The sequence below is a fragment of the Gorilla gorilla genome, chromosome 7, assembly GCF_029281585.2.
Source record: "Gorilla gorilla gorilla isolate KB3781 chromosome 7, NHGRI_mGorGor1-v2.1_pri, whole genome shotgun sequence".
Taxonomy (NCBI): domain Eukaryota; kingdom Metazoa; phylum Chordata; class Mammalia; order Primates; family Hominidae; genus Gorilla; species Gorilla gorilla.
In genome coordinates, this window is record NC_073231.2 from 52026542 (window position 1) to 52054103 (window position 27562).

General features: G+C 34.8%; 1 protein-coding gene across 5 annotated transcripts in view; it reads right to left on the bottom strand.

Annotated features, from left to right (window-relative positions):
- Nucleotides 1–27562, bottom strand: part of C7H8orf34 (chromosome 7 C8orf34 homolog) — a 486354-nt gene that overhangs the window by 456920 nt on the left and 1872 nt on the right. The gene's annotated exons all lie outside the window — the stretch shown is intronic.

Below are 27562 nucleotides of genomic sequence, written 5' to 3' on the forward strand. Positions count from 1 at the left end.
TTCATTCCTTTACATTCCTACAAAGACCGAGGGTGCAGGATGAAATAATGCAAAACTTTGTGAACCCAGGTAGCACGCACTATCCACAATTCTCAACGTTTTTTCAGCTCTTTAAAAGAGAGCCTTAAAAAGAGAGAGGGGTGGGTATAGAGTGATAGGAGAAATGTATCTGAAAATGTTGGCTCATTCGTTCCACCTCCCCACCTGGCACTGTCTCAACTCACCTGATGCTCATTTCTATTCTACGTACTCCTGCCCTCTTATCACCAGCACTTCTGGGTTGGTCTCTTCAATTAGGGTTCTTCTCTCACCCTCTGCCAGAAATCCCCATTAAGGTTTTAATTGACAAGAGATTCAGTATTAATATGCAGATACAGTACCAATGTAGGAGTCACTAGGGGCCTCTCGAAGACTAAATCATCTAAAACAATGACTTAACAATACTAAAAGCATAGTGCAGCAATACAGTCAGCTTGGAAAATTGAATGGATTGCTCAGGAGCAAAAATAGCTCATTACATAGTACATTATATAAAAATTAGCTTGCTAACATAGTATATCACATAAAAGCTATAAATCATTCTTGTTTTCTGTTCTTTTTGCATACTGTACACAGCAATAATAATATTGTGCATATAATTTTGCACTCTCTCTTTCCACATTTTTAATGACTTCATTATCTCTCATCTGGGGAAACATTTACTCCTTTTTAATGTTTGGTAAGAGAAATAAGAATGAATAGCAATATAATTTTTACTTGTCAATTTTTTAAAAAAATAAATATATAGGCCAGTCGTGGGAGTGCACGCCTATAATCCCAGCACTTTGGGAAGCCGAAGTGGGTGGATCACTTGAGGCCAGGCGTTTGATGCCAGAGTGACCAACAACGGTGAAACCATGCCTCTCCTAAAACTACAAAAATTAGCCAGATGTGGTGGCGCACACCTGTGCACTCAGGAGGCTAAGGCACAAGAATCACTTGAACCCGAGAGGCAGAGGCTGCAGTGAGCTAAGATCATGCCACTGCACTCCAGCCCGAGTGACAGAGCGAGACTCTGTCTCAAAAAAAAAAAAATATATAAATAAGTCAATCTGTTAATAAACACCCCCCCCCCCAAAAAAAGAATAAATTGCCAATTGTAGAAATTGGCCTATGGTCCACGATGAAGATGTGTCAGAGACAAAGCTGGCAAAGTCCTGTTCTTAGTGGAGGCTCTTTTTAAGGAGGCAGAGCCAGACACTGAACAAATAAACATGGAAATGTCAGTGACTGATGAGTGATGTGGTGAAAATAAACTAGTGTGGCATGAAGGAGGCTATTGGGATTGAGTCATCTGTGCGGGTCTATCTAGTATATATTTAACCTGAGATCCAAATGGCAAGCTGGAGCCGGCAACACAATAGGGAAAACTTTCAAGAGAAGAAAACAGACTGTGCAAAGTCTCTAAGGCTCAAATCTTGCCTTTTTTGGTGCTTCATCTTTGCTGTTCATAAGACTAATCCAGGGAGACATCATGTACAAATAAATTCTCACTAAGCAATCCAGAATGAGCCAAACAAATCTTTTTAGTAAGAAAGCCAGTTATAGCATGGATCAACAGGAAACAGATTATAGCTCATAATGTACCAAAATGATGTGGGCCGAAAGTGTGTTGCTTTACGATTTATTTAAAATATTTATATTTGTCCTTATTTCAGAAAGAATTTAAGGCATTTTCCAAGGAAGCATAAATTACATTCAAATAGCATAAATAAACAAAGGAGTGAAAAAGATAAAGTAAAACAATGTGAAGACAATGTGGGAAAAAGAATGGGGGTATAAATGCCCATGATAATGGGCTAGAGTCTGGCTATGTCAGGGCCATGAGTTTTCCAGAAGCCCATGCAAAAAAAAAGTGGGGAGGAGGCTATTAGTTGCACAATTCAAAATATCTATGTAAATATTTTTGACAGTATCAAATTATGCAGTAGTTCTCATAAGTGTTTGCTACCAAATGTAATAAACATGTCCCTCAACATTCTTCCTTAGACAAAACTGCCATTTTAATCAGTGTGGTTCTTGTAATAAAGAATCATTCGAGAGGTTTCTTCAATCACTCCACTGTACAATTCAGTGAAAGTAATTCCTCAACAGGCCAGCCTTATGCAGAATAGATATCCAGCTCACTGTTTCACAAAATTTATCCAAAAATATACTTTTTAATAAATTAGAAGTTGATGTAAATAAACCTCATAAATTCTTCCCTGAATATTATTTTTTAAAACTGAACTACTGATGAACCTAGTAATGCTGATCTCTGTGTTCCCTACTAATCTGAAGATTATAGGAGTGGAATGTTGCCAGTTGCACACAAACTTCAATGTCTTAGCCAAACATTTCATAAAGGTTATAATTAAAATCGAAAGCTGAAACTTTTTGTGAAGCTATGGAAAGTCTGAGAGCTTCCTCAGAGTAGAGTATTTATCATCTGCTTAACATTGTCACCTACTTAACATTATTGCATATTATATCATTACTATACAACTAAGAGCAAAAATACTAGAGAATGTCTCAATAAATATTTTCAGCAGAATAGAATATTATATACCTAATAGGCTGTAGCTGATTTTAATTACCATTTTATATAATACTAAGATGATTATATTTTTTATACAAAACATATAACAGGAAAAAAATAAAATGAACAAAACAATTCCAACTTTTCTAGAGAGAATTCTTAGAAATAAAAGAAAATTAAAGATAATATCTCAAAAACATACAATTATGATAAATCTTATGAAATTCACTTCATATGAATAGATATATTGTTTCAATGTATAGACAAATAAAATGTCTTCTCACTGCAATCTAGCTTGTCACTATGAATTTAGATCAATATCTCCAAACAGTGAAGGAACAGCAGGAGTTATATGCTCCTATATTCGCTGGGCTATACCTCAAAAGGAATCTTTTTTATATTAAAGGGAAAATTTCCAATCTAAAATTATCAGTATATTTCATGTAGAATACTACATATACCAATGAGATCATTTACATAATTTTAGTAATTTATCTTTAGATGTTTTTATTGTTGCTAAGAACTTCCAGGAACAAAACAACAGAAACTGGTTTATTTAATAAATCTTTTACCTTATCCAGTTCACATACTTAATTTCATGGCAAATTTCTTGAAAATTAATCTCTGAATCTCTGAAAACTAATCTCCAAATCTAAATCACAATTTAAATATGAATTTCTTGCTTCTAATATTACAATGATGAAATGTATTGATGAGTATGAAAATTGAGCAGGCATATAAACAGAAAATCAAGGCAGGCTTTTGTAAAATTGTCAGGATATAATAGTAGGGAATGTCCCAAATATACCAGTAGTTTCTACATACATATGAGTTTTTGTGTTTATTTTTCTCGGTAGATAATATAGTACCCAATAAATATGTACCAATTGGTGTAAATGAAGTCTCCAATACCATGCACCAAAGAACTTAATAGCTGTTGAAAAGATATCCAAGTCTGAATGAATTTTCCAGAAAATAAAGTCTCCCATAAACTGCTAAGAATATTCTCAGACTTGTAGTGACAAATGATATTCACACATAAACCATACATTTCAGATTTGACAGGCTTGCCCTGATTTTTTTCATTCATAAATGCATTTGACAACTCTTTAGAAGAACATCTACTGTGTAGCAGACATTTTCTGGTCATGAAGATACAAGCAATTTAAAAGACTGGCAAAATATCCACCTTGAAGGAGTTTATATTCAAGCAGGAATAAACAGAATATAAACTGTAATCAAAGGAATACATCCAACAAGATGATTTTAGATGATGATGTGAAGAAAAACAAAGACAATTATGCTACAGAGAAACAGGGGAGTTGGAGTTGTGTGTGCTATTTAAGGGTGATCCAAGTTGCCTCTCTGAGATGATAGGACATATTCTGGATTCTTTTCTAATTATATGATATGTTTCCAAAGTTTGCCAAAGCATATTGTCACTGTGGAGATGCAGGAGCAAGCTAGGCTTCCTCTGCTCCCACTGATGAACACAGACACATACACTTTGCCCTGCCCAGTACTGCTCTCTTTTACACCATCACCAATATCTTTTCTATAGATACCAGAGCTACAACCTAAAAGAACAGATGCACACTCTGAGTTCTAATCTCAGGATACCAGAAGGCAGCCTTCAAAAGATCTCTCCACCTAGTCTGTCACTGGGCCATTAATATTAATAGAAGAGAAGCAACAGCATCTACTGTTTTGCTGGCCAAAATGTATTGGGTGTCCACCAAATGCCAGTCACAGAATTAGGCTCTTCAAACTGTTTTCACCTCATAAATTCCTCACAGTGTCCCCATTAGGTATTATTTTGAAGATGAAGACTCCAATGTTAACAGAGATTAAATCACTTGCTCAGGGTCAAGCAGACAGATTGCCAAACCTGAGTTATTCCCAAAGATTATCTCCCAGATATAGCTGTGTCATGCAACTTCCTCCCTATTAAAGGCAAATGCACTTGTTGTCTGTGTGTTTGGTGGTGGGGCAGGGGGGTTATACATTACACTTTGAGCTTCAGTTCAGTGTTAATTTATTTCTCAGCCCCTCTCTTGAAAGCAAATATTAAAAGAGAAAAAGATGGCTGAAAGCTAATTGTGTATTTAAGTATATAATTAAAATATATCCACTGTACATAAAGGTAACTTAATGGGATGGGGGTTATTTTTCTCTAGATCTTAAAAGAATAAATATTAAGATGCTATTTGCTAACTGGTTCTATTTTCAATGTTTTTTTTTTTATCCAAATAGGATGAAAGCATACACAAGTCAATGCTTGGTTTACTTCAACAGATATTTGCTGAGCTCCTGCTTTATGGCCCATGCTCCCCTAGACGCTACAGTATCTGTACACTGTGCATCTGTGCAGGGCTATTGCACAGATGCACAATGAAGCACGAAGCAAAACACCTGTTTTCCACCCTCAAGACTTTACGATCTACTTTGAGATACACGGCATGATATAATGTATGAACAAATATCTTTTGTCCGCAGATACCTGGTAATCACACACCCTTGATGGTAGGTAAGCCCTCTCTATCTCAATAGACTGTGACCTCTAGGAGACACAGAGGAATGGCATAGAAAGAGAAGCCCTACTTAGATCAGTCATATCCATCCACTAAAGTCTGGCAGTCAATCAGGGAAGGATGATGCAGCCCCATCACTCTGAAACCCAAGTGCCTTCAGCATTATTTTATTTCAAAATAAAAATATTCTCAGCTGGGTGCTGTGTGTCACACCTGCAATCCCAGTGCTTTGAGAGGCTGAGGCAAGAGAATTGCTTGAGCACAGGAATTCTAGTCTGTGGTAAGCTATTATCACACCACTGCACCCCGGTCTGGGCAACAGAATAAGATCCTGTCTCTAAAAACAAAAAAAGTCTGTAAGAATAAATTGCCTAGAATAGTACTATGATTATTAGGTCTGTTATCTTTCAAATAAAATTGGGTATAAGTTTTCTACAACAGTGAGTTCTACAGAATTGAACTATACAATATTATGGTTAAAATATCTGTAATTCTAACTAATCTCATACTTTTGTTTTATTGAAAAATATACATGTAATATATAAATATTTTAAAACATTGAAATAATTTAGCGCACAAATTAAAGTCACCCTCTGACTACTCCTCTCTCTCCTTATGTATGAGTAAACACTGTAAACAACTTGATGTTAATTCCCCAAACAACAAGCACATACACAAATACAAGCACATATAGACATCTTGTTTTGATATACACAGTTGTCCCTCAGATGCAGAAGGGGATTGGTTCCAGGACCTCACTTGAATATCAAACCCACAGATCTCAAGTTCCTTATATAAAATGGCATAGTATTTGCATATAAACTATGCACATCCTCCTGTATGCTTTTAATCACCTCTAGATTACTTATAATATCAAACAGAATGTAAATTCTCTGTAAATAGATATTATACTATATTGTTTAGAGAATAATGATGAAGAAAAAAGTCTGTACATGTTCATTACAGATGCAATTTTTTTCCAATATTTTCATTCCATAGTTGGTTGAATCCACAGATGCAGAACCCAAGAATATGGATCAACTATATATATATATATATATATATATATATATATATATATATATCAACTGTATATATATATATATGCACACACACACATATATGTGTGTATATATATACACACACACATACTTATATGCATACAATACACATATATATACACACAATACATACATACACACATCCATAACTTTTTATTATAGTTGAGACATAAAAATATATAAATAATAATGTAACAATCATGTATGCATCACTCATAAAACTACTGGAAAATATTACCAAAATAGTTAAACTTCCCCCATCCCTCCAAAACATTATCACTTTCTTTAGCTGTATTATAGTGCTCATCCATTTATTTAGACTTTTATTATATATGTGGGCGTCCCTTGTGGGGGAGTGCAGTTCTAATACTTCATTGTTTAGGTCCAAGGCCACATTTTCTGTCCCTTACATAGCCATTAAGACCCTATGCTCAAAATTCAAGAGATGAAGCACACATGCTCAGCAGGTGTGGATTCAGTGTCAAACTCCCAGGCTCATGACCCATTTCCTACTTATGTCTAGCCCATGGATTTCCCTACTGTATTTTAAACTTCTGTACATTTAAAAGGAGGTAATTTCTAAGTGATTTAATAAGGAATTGTTGTCAGTTATCTACTTCATTATGTTGCAAGAGATATAAGCATTCCAAGATTCAGTCCCTTAAAAATATAGACACCATTCCATGTCAATATAGGCATTGAGTATATGGATATTTATTTGATCCTTTTTAACAGCTATTTGTGTTCAAAAAGATGCTATTTTACTATCTGTACATATTTATTGTTCACAACTTCTGACCATCTTGTATAATTTGCAATTAATGTCCTTGTAAATGTTTTGCATGTGTGCAAATATTTCTCTAAAATACATTCCTACAATTAAATTGCTGGTTTAAAGAGTTCTTTTTCACTTTGATATATTTTAACACATTTCGAACCCAAAAGGCTCTTTCAATTTGCAATATTACCAAATTTGAATGAAAGTCCAGAATAAAAAATTGTAGGAAGGGTCCCTGAGACAATCATGTGCGTAAAGGAGTGCATTCATGAAAGCTGGATCACTTTTCCCCAGCAACTTGACAGCCAGGAGTGGAGGCTGCCTAACACAGCAAGTAAATGGAGCAGTTTCTGACTGAAATTTGAGGATAACTTTGCATAATGTCTATAAAAATTATTGTTTAGCAAATGTCTACATTTTCTAAAAAGAAAAAGAAAAGCGACCAAAACAACATCTCTGCCTTAGCAAGAGCACATGTTTCCAGTTTCCGTGATTTGCTTTCAAAATGACATATCAGACATAGTTTTCACGTCTCTGAACTCTCAGTAGGCCCACATTTTAATATAATAATGTAACTTTTTTCAGTGAATTGAATAAAGAGTTACATATGTGCTTCCTCTTCAAGCTCTGTTAATTCAGATTTCCTAATATTTTGAATACCAAAAATTATTCTTAAATGTTTGGTAGAATATTCAAGACAATGAATAGCCAAGCCAGAGAGTAGGAGAAAATATTTGCAAAAAAATGTATCTGATAAAGGAATGTTATTCAAAACATACAAAGAACTCTTAAAACTCGACAATAAAAAAAAGTCTGATTCAAAAATGTTCCAAAGACCTTAACAAACAGCTCACCAAAGAAGATATACAGATGGCAAATAAGCAGATGAAAAGATGTTCAACATCATATGCCATTAGGGAATTATAAATTAAAACAATGAGATTCCACTACACACCTATCAGAATGGTCAAAATACAGAACACTGACAACACCAAATGTTGGCAAGGATGTGAAGCAACAGAACTCATTCTTTGCTGGTGGAAATTCAAAATGGCACAGTTACTTTGGAAGACAATTTGGCAGTTTCTTACAAAATTAAACCTATTCTTACCATATAGTCCAGCAGTCATGCTACCTGGTATTTACCCAAAGGAATTGAAAACTTATATCCACAAAAATAAAGAAAAAAGAATGAGAGGAGTGAACAAAACCTTTGAGAAGTATGGGATTATTTAAAGAGGCCAAATCTATGAGTCACTGGCATCCCTGAAAGGGAGGGAGAGAAAACAAGCAATTTTGAAAACATATTTCAGGATATTGTTCATGAAAACTTCCACAACTTTGCTAGAGAGGTCAGTAGTCAAATTCAGGAAATACAGAGAATTCTTGCAAGATTCTACACAAGAAGATCATCTCCAAGATGCATCATCATCAGATTTTCCAAGGTCAAAATGAAAGAAATAATGTTAAAGGCAGCTAGAGAGAAAAGGCAGTTCACATACAAAGGGAACCTTATCAAGCTAATTGGATCTCTCAACTGAAACCCTACAAGCCAGAATAAATAGGAGGCCTATATTCAACATTCTTAAAGAAAAAATTATTCAACCAAGAATCCTATATCCAGCCAAACTAAGGTTTTTAAGTGAAGGAAAAATAAGATTCTTTTCAGGTAAGCAAAAGTTGTGGTAATTCATTCCCACCAGACCTGCCTTACAAGAGACCTTGAAAGGAGCACTTAATATAGAAAGGAAAGACTGCTACCAGCTAATATAAAAACATATTTAAACACGCAGACCAGTGTCACTGTAAAGCAACCACACAAACAAGCCAACATAATAACCAGCTAACAGAAAAATGACACAATCAAATCCACACATATCAATGCTAACCTTGAATGTAAACGGACTATATGTCCCACTTAAAAGGCATAGAGTGGCAAACTGGATAAAAAAGCAAGACCTAACGGTATACTGTCTTCAAGAGACCCATCTCAAGTGTAATGACACTCATAGGCTCAAAATAAAGGGACGGACGAAAATCTACCAAGCAAATGGAAAACAGAATAAAAGCAGAAGTTACAATTTCAGACAAAACAGATTTCAGACAAAACTAATTTCAGACAAAACAGATTTCAAACCAACAAAGATCAAAAAAGATGAAGAAGGGCATTACATAATTGTAAAGGGTTCAATTCAACAAGAAAACCTAACTATCCTAAATATATATGCACACAACACAGGAGTACCTAGATTCATAAAGCAAGTTCTTAGAGACCTACAAGGAGACACAGGCTCCCACACAATAATAGTGGGAGACTTCAACACTCCACTAACAGTATTAGACAGATCATGAAGGTAGAATATTAACAAAGATATTCAGAACCTAAATTCAATATTGGACCAAATGGATCTGATAGACATTTATAGAAGTGTTCACACCCAAACAACAGAATATACATTTTTCTCGTCACCACATGGCACATACTCTAAAATCAGCTACATAATTGAACATAAAACAATCCTCAAAAAATGCAAAATAACCAAAATCATACCAAACACACTCTATGACCACAGCACAATAGAAAAAAAAGCAAGACTATGAAAATCACTCAAAATCATGCAGTTACATGGATAAGTAATGAAATTAAGGCAGTAATCTAGAAGTTCTTTGAAAATAATGAGGACAAACATACAACATACCAGAATCTCTGGGACACAGCTAAGGCAGTATTAAGAGCGAAATTCATAGCACTAAATATCCACATCAAAAAATTGGAAAGACCTGAAATTAACAACCTAACTTCATAACTGAAAGAATTAGAGAAGCAAGAACAAGTCAACCCCAAAGCTAGGAGAAGATGAGAAATAACAAAACTCAGAGCTGAACTGAAGGAAAATGACTCAGAAAAAAACCTTTCAAAAGATCAACCAAACCAGGAGTTGATTTTTTTGAAAAAAATTAATAAAATATATAGGCCACTAGCTAGACTAATGAAGAAGAAAAGACAGAAGATCCAAACAAACATAATAAGAAATGATGAAGGGAATGTTACTACTGACCCCACAGAAATAAAAACAACCATCAGAAACTATCACACACAAACTCGAAAACCTAAAAGAGATAGATAAATTTCTGGGCACATACACCCTCACAAGACTGAGCAAGGGAGAAATCGATTCCCTGAACAGACCAATAACAAGCTCCGAAATTGAATCCATAATAAACAGCCTACCAACTAAAAAAAGCCTGGACCCTGATAGAAACACAACCAAATTCTACCAGATATACAAAGAAAAGCTGGTGCCATTCCTACTGAAATATTTCCCAACAATTGAGGAGGAGAGAGTCCTCCCCAACCTATTATATGAGGTTAGCATTATCTTGATACTAAAACCTGGCAAAGACACAGTAAAAAAAGAAAAACTTCAAGCCAATATCCTTGATGAATATCAGTGCAAAAATTCTCAACAAAATACCTGCAAATTGAATCCAGCAGCACATCAAAATCTAATCCACCATGATCAAGTAGGCTTCATCCCTAGGATGCAAAGCTGGTTCAACATATGCAAATCAATAAATGTGATTCATCACATAAACAGAACTAAAGACAAAAACCACATGATTATGTCAATAGACACAGAAAAGGCTTTTGATAAAATTCAATACTCCTTCCTGTTAAAAACTCCCAGTAAATCAGGTATTGAAGAAACATACCTCAAAATAATAAGAGCCTAAGAGCCATCTATGAAAAATGCACAGCCAACATTATACTGACTGGGCAAAATCTGGAAGCATCCACCTTTAAAACTGTCAAATGACAAGGATATCCTCTCTCACCACTTCTATTCAACATAGTATTGGAAGCCCTGGCCAGGGCAATCAGGAAAGAGAAAGAAATAAAATGCATTCAAATAGGAAGAGAGGAAGTCACGCTCTGTCTCTTTGCAGATGACATGATTCTATATCTATAAAATGCCATAATCTCAGCCCCAAAGCTCCTTCAACTGATAAACAACTCCAGCAAAGTTGCAGGATACAAAATCAATGTACTAAAGTCACTAGCATTCCTGTACACCAATAACAGCCAAACTGATAATCAAATCAGAAAGGCAACCCCATTCACAATTGCCACAAAAAAAAAAAAAATAAAATACTTAGGAATACAGCTAACCAGGGAGGAGAAAGATCTCTGCAACAAGCATTACAAAACACTGCTCAAAGAAATCAGAGAAGACACAAATGAAAAAACATCCCATGCTCATGGATAGGAAGAATCAATATAATTAAAATGACTAGACTGCCCAAGGCAATTTATAGATTCAATGCTATTCCTATCAAACTGCCAACAATGTTCTTCATAGAACTAGAAAAAACTATTTTAAAATTCATATGGAACCATAAACAAGCCTGAATAGTCAAGGCAATGCTAAGCAAAAAGAACAAAGCTGGAGACATCACATAACCCAAATTCAAACTATACTGCAAGGGTACAGTAACCAAAACAGCATGGTACTGGTATAAAAACAGGCACGTAGACCAGTGGAACAGAATAGAGAGCCCAGAAATAAAGCTGCATATCTATGACCATTTTATCTTTGACAAAGCTGACAAAAGCAAGCAATGGGGAAAAAAACTCCCTATTCAACAAACGGTACTGGGATAACTGGCTAGCCCTATACAGATGATTGAAGATGGACTCCTGCCTTACATCATACACAAAAATCAACTCAAGATGGATTAAAGATGTAAATGTAAAACCCAAAATTATAAAAATCCTAGAAGACAACATAGGTAATACCACCGTCGACACAGGAATGGGCAAAGATTTCATAACAAAGACACCAAAAGCAATCAGAACAAAAGCAAAACTTGACAAATGAAATCTAATTAAACTTAAGAGCTTCTGCACAGCAAAAGAAAATATCCACAGAGTAAACAGACAACCTACAGAGGGGGGAGAAAATATTTCAAAATTATGCATCTGACAAAGGCCTAATATCCAGCATCTATGAGGAAGCTGAACAAATTTACAAGAGAAAAATAACTCCATTAAAAAGTGGGCAAAGGACATGAACAGACACTTCTCAAAAGAAGACATAAATGTGGCCAACACACGTATGAAAAAAAAAGCTCAACATCACTGATCATTAGATAAATGCACATCAAAACCACAGTGAGATACCATCTCACACCAGTCAGAAGGGCTATTATTAAAATGTCAAAAAACAACAGATGCTGGTGAGGTTGTGGAGAAAAGGGAACACTTATACACTGTTGGGAGCGTAAATTAGTTCAACCGTTGTGGAAAGCAGCGTGGTGATTCTTCAAAGACCTAAGAAGAGAACTACCATTTGACCCAGCAATCCCTTGAGTGGGAATATACCCAGAGGAATAGAAATCATTCTACCATAAAGACACATACACAAGAATGTTCATTGCAGCACTATTCATAATAGAAAAGACATGGAATCAACCTAAATACCTGTCAATGACTGACTGGATTAAAAAAATGTAGTACGTATACACCATGGAATGCTATGCAGCCGTAAGAAAAGAATGAGATCATGTCTTTTGCAGCAACATGAACAGAGCTGGAGGCTATTACCCTTAGCAAACTCAAACAGGAACAGAAAACCAAATACCACATGTTCTCATCTCTAAGTGGGAGCTAAATAATAAGAACTTATGAACACAAAGAAAGAAACAACAAACACTGGGGTCTACTTGAGAGTGGAGGGTGGGAGGGGGAAGAGAAGCAGAAATGATAACTATTGGGTACTAGGCTTAATACAGACTGATGAAATAATATTTATAACAGCCCCCCATGAAAGATGTTTACCTATATAATAATCCTTAACAGGTGGCCCCAAACCTAAAATAAAAGTTAAAAATAAAATAAATAAAATTTAAAAAGCTTATGTCCATGTAGAAGCCTGCATATGGATGTTTATAGCAGCTTTATTTATAATTGCCAAAACTTGGAAGAAACTAAAATCTCCTTCATTCAGTAGGGAAATGGATAAACTATGGTATATCCAAACAATGAAATATTATTCAAAACTAAAAAAGAAATAAGCTATCAAGCCATGAAAAGACATGGAGGAACCTTAACTGCAAGTTACTAAGTGAAAGAAGCCAATCTGAAAAGGCTACATATTGTATGATTCCAACTATGTAACATTTGAGAAAAGGCAAAAATATGGAGATAGTAAAAAGATCAGAGGTTGCCAGGATTTATGGGGGAGGGAGAGACAGATAGGCAAAAACACAGAGGATTTTAGGACAGTGAAAATACTCTGTATGACACTATAATGGTGAATATACATCATTGTATATTTGTCCAAACCCATGGAATGTACACCAAGAGTGAACCCTACTGTAAACTATAGACTTTTGGGTAATAAGGATGTGTCAATGTAGGTTCATCAATTGTAATAAATGTTACACTCTGGTGGAGGATGTTGTGATGAGGGAGGTTGGTGCCTGCATGGGGCAGGTAGCATATGAGACACTTCTGTAGCTTCCTGTCAATTTTGCTGTGAACCTAAATCCTCTCTAACAATATGATCTTTCTAAAAAAAAAAAGGTAGGGAGATTATTAAAATATGTTTATTTCAATGCAGAGATTTGGGATTCTCAGAAAGTCTCTAATATGGGAAATTAGTATGTAAAATATATCATATTTCCAATCAACTAAGAAAGAATACACATTCAATCAGTGGTATTGAGGCAGTTCTGCATACATATTGAAATAAATAACATATCCTATTTCATTCAATACAATTTCAAAACAATTGATTTCTTTACTAACGTAGGACAATGTTAACATAGATGTGGGGGACAGGGTGGAGCAAGATGTGTTATTCAGGAAGGTGTGCTTTGGTTGTTAAATACAACTGGGCATTGTGGTCAGAAAATGTGGCCTGTACAGTTTTCTAAGTTAATACATTTGTTAGTATTTTCTTTGTGGCTTAAATCATGGTAAATTTTTTTCTAAATGCCATGTGTGTATTTTTTAAATGTATAAATTTACTTGATGAAAATGTTTCTGTACCTTGACACATACACCACACACATATATATAATACACAAAAATATATATACCCACTTATATGTATATATGTATAAATACACACATGTATGTATATATGTATATATATGTATGTATGTATAATCAAGCTTCTAAATTGGTTATTCAATTCCTTTCTGTATTAATTACTTGCTCTACCAATTTGATAGGTGTACTCCTGAAAGGAATATTTTAAATTTTCCTACTATGAATATTGATTCTTCCTTGTATTTTTAAGCTTATATAGTTAACTGTCAGGCCTATAAATTGGTTATTCAGTTCCTCCTTATTTTACCAATTTAATATGTACTCCTAAGGGAAATATTTTAAGTCTGCCTACTATGAATTCTTGTACTTTTTGGCTTTTCTATACATATTTCAAAGCTTTACTTTATGGGCATAAAAGTTTTTAAAGTATATCATGGAGTACTTATATATAATAAATATTTTTAAATCTCTGTAACAAATACAATGTACCTCACTTTAAATTCTATTGTTTCAGATACTAGCAATGCAATATCAATTGTCCCATTATTATTTTATTAGTAAATATTTTTCCATTTTCCTTTGTGTTCACCATTCTGTATCATCTTGTTCCTGGTGTGTCTTTTATACAGATTACGCAAAGATTTTTAAGCCAATCTAGGAATCTTTGATTTGATAAAATAATTTAATACATTTATATTTATTAAAATTCCTGCTCTGTCTGGACTTGCTTCTGGTATCTCCTTTTGTTTTCTATTTCTCTTGCTCTCTCATGTGATGTCTTTAATGTGCTATTCTTGACTTGTTAATTTAACTAAATATTACTTACTTTTGGTATTATGTTTCTAATTATTTGGAAGCAACACACTTATATTCTAGAGACTACTCTTAAATTTTCAACACGTATGTTAATATTTTTCTATCAATATCACAGATCACTACCCAAGTTACTCCCCAATAAAAATTACAAAAAGTTTGCTTAACACATATTTTGCTCTTAGATTTTTCACTTCTTTATCTTTATCCAATCTATCTGTATATTCAAATTACTTTACCTTCCAATTAACTAATTCTCTAATTTGCTCTATTCTTTCTATTATGCAACCCTGTCTACTTTCTTGAAAGTTAAAAACTATATTTTGGGCTGGGAACATTTTTCATTAAACTTTATATTTTGAAGTAATTGTAGACTCATATTCAGCTGTTAGAAACAATATAAAGAAATCCCATGTACATTTTATTCATGTTCCTCCGTTGGTAATATTTTGCAAAACTATAGAAGAATATCATAACTGGGGTATTTATATTGACAAAATCAGGATATAGAACATTTTGATCACAATAAGAATCCCTGATGTTGTTACATTGTTTCATTCACTTTCCTCACTTCCCTACTCCATCCCTGACACCCAGAAATCACAAATAAAAATTTTGTCACTATTTTATAAATGTAATCACACAATCATATAAAACGTAAACTTTTCATTTGGCTTTTTTCACTCAGCATATTTCTCTGGAAATTCACCTAGATTTTTGCATGCATTAATAGCTTATTTTTTTAACTGCTGAATAGTATTCCATGTCATGGATGCGCCACATTTGTTTAACGATTCAGCCATATCTGGGTTGTTCCTAGTTTTTTTACTATTGTAAATAATACTTCTAGAAACATCATGTACAAGTTTTTGTGTTAACATAAATCTTCATTTCTCTGGGATAAATGTTCAGGAGTATGAACACTGATATTTGGTAGTTGCATATCTACTTTAAAATAATGTTGGCTCACACCTGTAATCCCAGAACTTTGGGAGGCCGAGACAGGCAGATTGCTTAAGCCCAGGAGTTCGAGACCAGCCTGAGCAACATGGTGAAACCCCGTCTCTACAAAAAATACAAAAATTGGCCTGGCATGGTGGCTCATGCCTGTAATTCCAGCACTTTGGGAGGCCAAGGCAGGCGGATCATGAGGTCAGGAGTTCGAGACTAGCCTAACCAACATGGTGAAACCCTGTCTCTACCAAAAATACAAAGATTAGCTGGGCATGGTGGTGCATGCCTGTAATCCCAGCTACTCGGGAGGCTGAGGCAGAAGGATCGTTTGAACCCAGGAGGCAGAGGTTGCAGTGAGCTGAGATTGTGCCACTGCACTCCAGCCTGAGCGGCAGAGCGAGACTCTGTCTTAAAAAAAAAAAAAAAAAATTAGCCAGGCATAGAGCATCATGTGCCTGTAGTCCCAGCTACTTGGGAGGCTAGGTTGGGAGGATCTCTTGAGTCCAGGGAGGTAGAAGCTGCAGTGAACCAAGATCATGCCACTGCACTCCAACCTGGGACACAGAGTGAGACCCTGTCAAATAAATAAATAAATAAATAAATAAATAAATAAATAAATAAATGTAAAAATAAAATAGAATAATTTGTCAAAGTGTTTTCCAGAGTGATTGGACCATTTTATATTCTCACCTGCAAAGCACAAGTGATTCAGTCTCTCTTCATCCTCACCATCATTTGGTGGTCTCAGTTTCATTTTAGCCATTCGGATAGGTGTGTAGTGATTTCTCATTGTGGTTTTAATTTGTATTTCTCTAATGGCAAATGGTTTTGAACATCTTTTCATGTGCTTATTTACCATCAGTATAGACGCTTATGTGAAATGTCTCTTCTTGTCTTTTACCCATTTTCTAGTTGCATTTAGATTATTAGAGGGAGTGTTGGTTAATTTGTTTTGTTTTGTTTATACAAGTAGTCTCCCCTTATCTTGCAGGTATTCATTCCAAGACCCCAAATGGATGCCTGAAACTATATACAGTACCAAACTCTACTTATACACAAATTTCTTCTTTTCCTCTTCACAATTTCATGAAGCTTCATTATTACCGTATATTTTAGCAACCTCAGCCTATGACTTTTTTCTTTCCCTTTTAAGGAGAGCACTTTCGCCTTTTCACTTAAGCACGTTAAGACTTCTCTTTGGCATATCTGAATTGCCAGAATCACTACTTTTGCATTTGGGGACCATTATTAAGTCAAATAAGGGGTACCTGAACTCAAGCACCGAGATACCACAACAGTCAATCTGATAACTGAGACTGCTACTAAGTGACTGACAGGTGGGTGGGTGGAATAGACAGTGTGGGGACGCTGGACAAAGGAATGATTCACACCTCACCCAAATCGAGTGGGACAGGGTTAGACTTAATAATGCTACTCAGAATGATATGCAATTTAAAACTTATGAATTGTTTATTTCTGGAATTTTCTGTTTTGTATTTTTGGGTCATGGTTGACCATGAGTAACTGAAACCACAGATAAGAGGGGGCTGCTGAGTTTGAGAGCTCTGTATTCTATAAATAGATCTTATCCATTTGTTAGATGTGTGCTTTGAAAATATTTTCTCCTAACCAGTAACTTATCTTCTAATCTTTTTAATACAGTCTTTCACAGAGCAAAAGTTTTTAATTTTGCTGAGGTCCAATTTATCAGTATGTCCTCCTATAGACTGTGCTTATGGTGTCAAGTCTAAGTGTAACTCTAGATCTCTAAGAACTTTCCTTAGAATTTCCTTGTTTTTAAGTTTTGTTTTTTAAAATTTACATCTATAACTTTTATTGACAAATATTATATTTATAATGTACAATGTGATATTTGATATATTATACATTATGAAATGACAAAATCATGCTGATTAACATATCTGTTACCTCACATACTTATCATTTTTGTTTGTGGTAAAAATCTAAAATCTACTCCATTAGGAATTTTCAAGTATACAATACATAATTGTTAACTACAGCCACTGTGCTATAAAATAGAGCCCAGAGTTTATTCCTTCTGTCTAACTGAAACCTCATATTGTTTGACCAACATCTTCCAATCTTTCTCCTCACACACTCCACCCTCAACCCCTGATGTGTTAGGCCATTCTTGCATTGCTATAAAGAAATACCTGAAACTGGATAATTTTTAAAGAAAAGAGATTTAATTGGCTTATAGTTCTGCAGGTTATACAAGAAGTGTGGCACTGGCATCTGCTCAGCTTCTGGGACGGCCTCAGGGAGCTTTACTCATGACAGAAGGTGACGTGGGAACAGGTATGTTTCATGGCAAAAGCAGGATGGGCAGAGGGGCACAGGAGTAGGTGCCACACCACTTAAACAGATCTCATGAGAACTCACTCCTATCGTGAGGCCAGCACCAAGCCATGAGGGATCTGTCACCAGGACCCAAACACTTCCCACCAGGCCCCACCTTCAACACTAGGGATTACATCTCAACATGAGATATGGAGGGGACATCCACACTATATTATCTGGTACCCAGTATTCTATTAATATTCTCTGCTTTTATGAGTTCAGTTTTTTTAGATTTCCCATATATGTGGGAAATAACATCATTAAATCTGTGATATACTTTAAGTTAATTTTTATACAAGGTGTAAGACTGAGTTCGAGCTTTGGTTTTCTGCCAATGGATATCCAAATGCTCCAGGAGCACTGATAGTTGACAAAGCTATCCTCCCTCCATTGAACTACTTCTGTACTTTGACAACCCTCATGAACGGGATTGGCACCCTTAGAAGAGTCCCAAGAGAGTTCCTTTGCCCTTTCCATGTGAAGACACACAGACAAGCCACCATCTACGAATCAGAAAGTGGGCCCTCACCAGACACCAAATCTGCCAGGCACCTTGATCTTGGACTTCCAGCCTCTAGAACTATGAGAAATAAATTTCTATGGTTTATAAGTCACCTAATTTATGGTATTTTCATTATAGCAGCTGGAAGGTACAAAGACAGTTGATTACATTGATTTTCTAATTGGATTATCCTTGCACCTCTGTAAGAAACCTGACTTGGTCATAGTGCATAAGTTTGTTTTTTTTTTTTATTTCTGAATTCTGTTTGTTAATTTTGTTAAGGTTTTTTGTGTCTATATTCATAATGTAATGAATTTTATCTGTAGTTTTCCTTTTTTGTACAGTTTTTGTCTGGTTTTGGCAAAAGGGTAAAACTAGCTTCATAAAATAAACTGGGAAGTATTTCCTCCTCTCCTGGAAGAGAGTGTATAGAATTAGTATTGATTATTTTTAAAATATTTGATGATAATCTTCATTGAATTGGTTTGGGCTGGAAGATCTTTTCTTGGGGAGTTTTCAAAATGCAAATTCAATTCAATTATATACTTCGTGTTCCATGAATTGTCCAATTTGTATTTTCAAAGACTTTGTTTATTTCAATTAAGTTGTCAGTTATGTGCATAGAGTCATCCCTAGTATTCCCTTATTACTCTTTTAATGTCCGCAGTCCATAGTGATCTCCCATTTCATTCCCGTTTTTGAATTGAGATTTCTCTCTTTTTCCTTTGTCAGTCTTGCTAAAGCTTGGTCAATTTTATTAATCTTTCAGAAAATAAACTTCTGCTTAGTTCATCTCATTTTCCTCTGGCTTTGTTCACTCAGCATAATTCAGGATTCATTTGTGTTACTGCGTGCATCATTAATTCATGTTTTTATTTAAGAATAGTATTATATTATATGCATGTATGCAATTTTTTTATCCAATAACGTATCAATCCACCTATTTTCAATTTGGGGCTACTAGAAATAAACCTCACTTGCCAAACTTTTTTCCAAAGTGGTTGGACCATTTTGCATTCCCACTATCAGTATATAAAAGTTCTAATTGTTTCAAATCTTCACCAATGCTTATTAAAGTCAGTCTTTTTAACTTTAGACATTCTAATAAATGGGTGGTGGGTTTAGCTGTATTTCCCTAATGATATTGAGCAGCTATTCATTCCCTTACTTTGCCACCTATACATCTTCTTATGAAAAGTGTTTATTCAATTATGTTGTTTATTTATTGAATTGTTTTTTCTCTTCTTATCATAGTGTTTTAACAAAAGTATTGTATATATATAATAGGCAGGAGTCCTTTTTCAGATATATAGTCTATCTTTGGTTTGCCTTTTCATTTTCTTAACAATGTCTTTTGAAGAACAAATGTTTAATTTTAAATAAGTCCATTTTATTGATTTTTTTACAGTTTATATATTTCTGTCATATTTAAGAAATATTTTCCAAACCCAAGCTCACAAAAATTATCTCCTACACTCTCTTTGAGAAGAAAAAAGGTTTTACATTTAGGTAATAATCCATTTCAATTTACACCAATACTGCACTGCCTTTTCTTTTACTTATAACTGATTTAATGACTGTTGAAGTCAGGTAGCATATATAATTCAACATATTAATAGTATTGAGTTTTCCTATGCATAAATAAGAACACAACTCTCCATTTATTTAGAAATTCTTTAACTTTTTTTAAGAGTTTTTATACTTTTTAGTGTAGGGGTCTTACATATCTTTTTAAAATTTAATTCCTAAGTATTTCATATTTTAATACCATTATAAATGGTACTTTTACTATTTTAACTTCTGATGGTTGTTTGCTTGAACATAAATATGTAATTGATTACCTATTACATAAACAGGTAATTGTAAAAGATACCTTGCATCTAAAACCTTAATAAACTTACTTATTATTTATTGTCTCTTTTTTGTAGATACCCTCTAATTTTCTACGTAGACTAAAAGTTGTTAAGATGTCAATTCTGCCTAACAGCGCCTATAAATTCAACACAATCTGAATCAAAATTCCAGCAGGTATTTTTATATGAAAATTAACAAAATCATCCTAAAATTTATATGAAAATGAAAAGGATCTAGAACATATAATTCTTAAACCCCCAAAACAACCCAAATAAAAATGGGCAACATATTTGGACAGACACATCACCAAAGATATACGGAAGGCAAATAATCACAAGAAAAGAAAATTCGTTGCATTAGAGATCAGAGAAGTATAAATTAATATAACAATGAGATATCATTACAAACCTACTAGAATGGCTAATGGGTTTCTGGCTAAAAAGACTGACAATACCAAGATTAGGTGAGGATATGGAACAACTGGAACTCCTATACACTGTTCACAGAAATGTAGAATTGTACATCCACTTTAATAGCTAGTTTATTTAAAAATTTAACATATACCTACCATATGGTTCAGTCAATCCACTCCAGGTATTTACATAAGAAAAATGAAAGCACATAGCCATACGGAATACAACTCAGCAATAAAAGGAAATAAAAATTGGTAACATGCTGCAACATGGATGAATATTAAAATAATTAGGTTAATAATTATTAACTTAAAGATGTTAAAGAGGATGTACCAAAAAATTTGCATAGTGTGTGATTTCATATACATGAAACTCTAAAAAATGAAACCTAATCCATAGTGACAAAAAGGAGATCAGTCATTGCCTGAAGATGCAGAAGGAGTAAGGAGAAGAGGAGTTACAAACAGGCTTCTAGACAATAGGAAGGGCATATGACGAGCCTGTTCCAACTGAGACAATGCATTTTAAGGTACTTTCCAGGAAATTCCAAACAATATTTTCACTACATATGCTGTGGTTTGAATGTGGCCCCTTCAGAATTCATATGTTGCCAATCTGAAGGGGTTTATAAGTGAGGTCTTTAAGTGATGATTAGACCAAGAAAGCTGCTCCCTCATTAATGGGATTAGAGACCTTTTAAAAGAGGCTTCATACAGTGTTGGGCTAGCTTGCCTTCTGCCTTCTGCCATATGAGGACAAAGTAAGAGGGCCCTCACCAGACCAAATGCCAGCACCATGATCTTGGACTTCCCAGCCTCCAGATCTGTGAGAAATAAAGGCATTGTGTAATAGCAGCAGAAAAACTAAGAAAACACATCATTGACTCTGTGTCACTGACTATATATAGGTGCAAAGAAGATGCCACCATTCGTAATAAAGAAATTCTGTACACAAAGGAGAAAGTGTCTCCCTCAGCACTCTTTCTTATGTTCCAGCACTCTTATGCATTTATTGTTTAAATATTTTTTTCAGATATTTCAAAATGATTTTGAGAGGGAGAAGAGGAAAATGCATATGCTTAGTTAACCAGAATTGCAAATTGTCTTTACTCAGATTTGTAGCTATTTATTGTATAAGCCATTTCCTTGTATAAACATTGATGAAATTCTGAACTACATTCACATAATTTACTGTTTAAAGAAACCCAATAGGTGAACTATTTTGCAAATACTGATTTCCTAGGTGCTCTTTCAAATTATTTTTAGTAATTTTTCTTTTAAGGTAATTTTAAATTATAGAAAAAGTATAGGAACAATACAAATAATTCCTTATTCCATTCACATGGAGACCACATTCAAATTTTGTCAACTTTCCCAATAATCTCTTTCATAACAGAAGTATTATATCTAGAACCATATTTTGCACTTAGTTGCCATGTCCCTTCAGTCTGAGGCCTCTCTTGACCCTCATGACTTTAACATTTTTGAAAACTCTAGAAAAGTTACTTTGTAGATTTTCTCTATTAGCTTTGTGAGATATTTTCTCATTATTCAGTTCAGGTTATACATGATTGTCAGGAAAATCACAAAACAATGCTGTGTTGTTTTAAATGCATCCTATCATGGGCATACAATATTGCTTTAACCCATCACTTGAACGAAGTAGTGTCTGCCAGGTTTCTTTACTATAAAGTCACTTTTTCCCTTTATAATTTACAAGTATTTTGTAGGAAGATACTTAGAGATTATGTAACATCTTATTGTTTATCCAACTTTTACCCATTAATTTTAGTATTGATTAATGTTTCTTGCCTGAATTATCTTTCAGATGGTTGCCAAGTAGTAATTTTCTAATTCCATCATCCTTCTACTTTTATTAGTTGGCATTCTACTATAAGGCAAAGTTTTCTCTTCTCCCCATGAATTGAGCACATTCCACATTCCATTAGATCCCAGTGAAGTAAAATATTCCTATTTTATTCAGTAAAATAATCTGTTACTATCATTCTTTATTTTGACCCTCAAGTTGTCTTAGGGGTAGGCACATCCTGTGTCCTTTGATACATACCTACTATTCTTTGAGCTCTTCCTTACTTTTTGACATATGATACTCCAAACCTTGCTTAGCCCCAAACCTGGAATCAACCATTTCTTCAAGGACACCTGGTTCTACTTAATGGAGAATGGTAGTTAGAAACCAAAATGTGGATGCTAGGTGTGCTCATTGCTACAAGGATGTTGTTATTCCCAGGCCCTTCCAGTAGACAGAGTTGGGAAGTAAATGTAGGTATATGCACTTAAGTATATGTAAATACATACAAATCTATATTTGTTTCTATTACATCTATACCTATTTCTATTATTGAAAGTCATGAGATCAGACCAACACCTCCAATTTCAATCCAACACAACAAGGTTCATTCTAGCTTCCCCTATACTATCTCTGTGACTCCTATGTCCATCAGTAAGAAGGCTGACTTGAATATATATTTTTTCAATATATTTAATTATTTTCTGAATACCCTGCCCCTACCTTGTATGTAACAAATCTTCTGATCCTGCCAGGCCACTGCCCACTCAGCCCCTTTCTTTAATTGTGCTCTGATACTTTCCAGGTGAACTCCGAACTTAGCTCTCCTTGTCATATGGGTCTTAGCTGTAGTCTTAGCTGTTCTCTTTGTATGGTTCATGGCTTCTTAATTGAATTATGAAAAAAAAAAGGGAGGAAAGCCTATGTTATTTTTGTAGTCTCATATTTCCATTAATCACATTCTCTTAAGAGAGACCCACAAACATTAAAATACTATTTTTTTCTTTTCTTTTGTAATGGGGTCTCACTCTGTTGCCCAGGGTGGAGTGCAATGGCATAATCTTGGCTCACTGCAACCTCCACTTCCTGGGTTCAAGCGATTCTCCTGCCTCAGCCTCCCGAGGAGCTGGGATTACAGGCGTGCATCGCCATGCCTGGTTAATTTTTGAATTTTTAGTAGAGATGTGGTTTCACTGTGTTGGCCAGGCTGGTCTTTGGTCTCGAACTCCTGACCTCAAGTGATCCAGCTGCCTCAGCCTCCCGACGTGCTGGGACTACAGGCATGAACCACCATGCCTGCCCAAAATATTATTTCTTTTTTCAAATTTATTGATGCCATATTGGTATATGTACATATTACTATTTCTAAGGTTATATAGTGATTTATTGAATTGAATTTTGGGTCACTTTATTAAGCTATTTAAAAGCTGCATGAAAATAAAACACATTAAGGCAGAAATGAAAAATAAATGGGCTGGTAATAGAAACATGTTAATTAAAGTAACATTTTAAAAAACTGTTTTGAAGTAAATCAATGACAACATTTAACTTGGACTCTAGGCAAAATTTTATAAAATGGAACTGCTTTCTTTGTCTTCTGCCTCCTCTAAATGCTCTGAGATTATAAAGATTAATGCAAATTTTGATACAGGAAAAGTCTTCATAACTTTGAGCACTGGGGAAGATCACCTGACAATCATTACTCCAAAAAATATATTTACAATATTTAAGTTGAACATATTATAACTACCAAGCTTATATTTTATTACTTCTCTAATAAAAGCATTTTGCTAATCATTTTTATTAAAATGACACTTTTACCTTTATTAACGACAAATTATTTTTAAACATTAAAATATCTTTCTGGAGGGGAATTTTACCTCTGGCCATAAGTGAGTAACTAGTATCCTTCTTATCCCCAAACAACTGCCCTAAACAATCATAAGCCTGCCTAAATTAGACAAAAATATTTCTTTTCACGTATTAAATAACAGGTAGCCCAAGGCTGTGATCCTTATGAGAGGGGGAACAATGAAAGGAGATCTCCGCAGACACTACAGCTCTCTGATAAAAGCAAGGGGCATTTTTTAGATATGATCAGGGAGGTCAATAAAGTGAAATAATGGGCTTGCTGAGGGTTGGCAGCAAATTGGAGTTCAGGGTTGCATACATGGCTGGAAGAAGTGCAGTGGGGTACCAGAGAAGAGCAAGCTGGGCAACAGCAAAATATATAAGTGATGCAGGCTTTGACCATAAGTTTGATACGTCCATTTTATAACATATATGCCAAATCAGTTAATGCAAATTTACACCATGTGAGTAGAAGCACTTTGAGCGGAACAGAGAAGGTGATAGTGATTCCATTCTATTTGGAGTGGGTCATACCATACTTAGAGAAATGTAGTGACTTTTGTTTGCCACATCTTCAGTACACAAATTTAAAAATTCTATGGTGATTTTATGAAGATCCCCACTATTTGGCTTCTTAGTAACTTAAGATTTCACACTCTTGTGAGTGTGATCAGGCCTGAACCAAGATATATAACTGCCCTGAGCACTCTTCCAATCAATAATGGGAGAAACTAAAAGGTTTCTATTTCTTCATATAAAATGTGTGTGTACACAAACACACATGGAATATATATATTCCACTATATATAATATTTATATATATTACAAATATTTATCTTGTAAGATGTAAAACATTACATCTTACGAAAATTAGAAAGTTTGTGAAATGTATTTTTCATCTTACACCTTCATATTATCTAATCAGAATATCATTGCCCAGAATTCTAATGCAATGATTTTTAGGCATAGTTTTGTAATGCTCCAAAACATCTTCAATGAAATTTAAAAGTAGTACAAATTTATTCACCTGAGTCAGCTGGAAACAAAATTAATTTAAATTTAAAATGAATTTTGAAACACCATACTGCATGTAACACTTTAATAAGCATCTCAAATCATAAAATATTAGCAATAAACTAAGTAAGAAATAAACTAAGTGAACAAACTAGGTAAATAAGCCCTACAGGTAAAAAAGAGGATACAAGTATTCTCAATATCAGTGAATAGGTTACTTTTTGCTATTGTTTTAAAAAACATTCATAGATTATCTTTAAAGTATCTCATACCAATTAAGTTTTCTTAAAACATTCCTAACTTAAACTATCCACAAGGGGGACATATTATCAGATACCGCATATTTTCCAAACTGAAAGAAGCCTGTGTCAGCTACACTGACTCAACACAACAAAGCATAGATGACAAGACATGGAGCTGCCAATTTCAATTTGTGAGTGGTAAAACGAGATTTTAGCTCAGTTTCTCAAAATGTGGCCCAGAAATTAAAATTGTAGCAAACATTTGTGCTGCTTCTTAATATGTTCAGATTGCTGGGCACCTCCTCTGACCCAAATCAATTCCTGTGAAAACTATTGAGTAAGGTCCTAGAAGAGAACGGACGGTCTCTAGGTCAACAATGTCCATTTCACAGGTGGCACTGGTTTTCTAACATGAAACAAGATAGGCTACACGCTAGTAAAATCTTCCAATTTTGTGAAATACGTATAATTGTACTCTCAAAGTCAAGCTCTATCATGATCAAAATTGTTGCATAAGGAACTGTGTTACATCCAGCTTTTATTAAAAGAGAATTTATTATCCATTTTTCTCCCTTCAATTATTTAAAGTAAACATCAAACCTTAAAAAACGCACTACTCTTCACTGCAATCTAAGCTAATGCCAGTGTATGTCATATGTATTCAATAAAATACGAAGCATGGTGGTGCTTGTTTTTTGGTGAGGGGACCTAAAGCTTTTATGAGACATGTTGCTATCACTTAAAATTCTTCAGCGCATAACTTGCTGGTGAGCATTAAAAGGTGGGGGTTAGGGGGCACTTGATAAATATCCATTTGAGTTTATTTTCTAATTCTGCAGAAAGTTTACATATATTCCTAATTTTATTATTATTAAAATCTTGGGGATTTTAAAATAACAAATTAAAACAGTATTTATTAAAAACAATTCATTTATTCTCCCAGGCTAATTGTACTTTATACTCTAGGAGAGTAGAGAGAAAACACACACTCTAAATATATGTATTTTATGATTCTTTCGATGCAATTAATACACTGCATTGCAGAAGGTTTTATGCTTCTGCCTTTAAAAAAATTATATAGGATTATGTATAATCAATAATCATTAAACTAAAGGCAAAGAAAAGAAATCTGGTAGTTCCATCAATTTTATTTCGCTCTTGCATGGATTGCCTTTGTTAACATTTTTGGCAGAAAAAAAAATCAATGCAATTGTAGGACTCTGCACCCCACAGTGCGAGCTTCAATTGAAACAATGGTCTTATCGTCCAAGACAGATCAACGTTAAAGTTGGGCAAAAAAACTTAGGAGATCTTGCAAATCTTGTTATGTGAAACCCGTCCTCCCAAAAGACCTATTGGACCACACCTTTGTCCTCCGCGCCCTTTTTTTTGCAGGGTCATTAACTCGCATTATTTTTTTGTTCTCCACAGTTCTCACTTGCTTCTCTTCAGTCTTTGCTAGGTTTTCCGCGATCTCCAGTGCAGCCCCTTCCACTTGCCGCGATTCTGCCTCTCTCAGACACTGACACGTAACCTCCTCCCCATACCAAGCCCTCACCCCAAACCAAGCTGTTAAGAACAGCTACAGCTGCTTCTGGGAGACGTGGGGGGCGGGGGCAAGGCGGGGGCAAGGCGGGGGCAAGGCGGGGGCAAGGCGGGGGCAAGGCGGGGGCACTTCGACCCTCCCGCGAACTCTCGCCGCCGGTCAGTGCTCCCTGAACTGGATGGGACCAAGGGAGTCCCTCCGCAAGGGCCTCCACTTGTG